Here is a 266-nt window from a genome sequence, read left to right as displayed (position 1 = left end):
CGCGGAGGCCCCACGCCCTTCACTCTGGTATGTGGAGAGCCGGTGGGTGGCTGCGCGAGGAGCTCCTCGTTGGCTGTCCGCGGCGGCCAGGGTGGACTCTGGGAGAGGTGGCCATGGCTTGCTCCCAGTGACCAGTGAGGATGGTAGGATTCGGAAATACGGCAGTGGCGTGCGCCTCCAGAGACAGCAGATGCGGCACCCACAGTCCGAGCAAGGCTCAACTTGGCCTGGGCTCATGGACACGGAGTTCCCCTGCGCAGTGTAGA

Source organism: Condylura cristata, unplaced genomic scaffold, assembly GCF_000260355.1.
Source record: "Condylura cristata isolate star-nosed mole 26May11 unplaced genomic scaffold, ConCri1.0 scaffold00015, whole genome shotgun sequence".
NCBI lineage: Eukaryota > Metazoa > Chordata > Mammalia > Eulipotyphla > Talpidae > Condylura > Condylura cristata.
Note: the sequence above shows the minus strand (reverse complement) of the source record.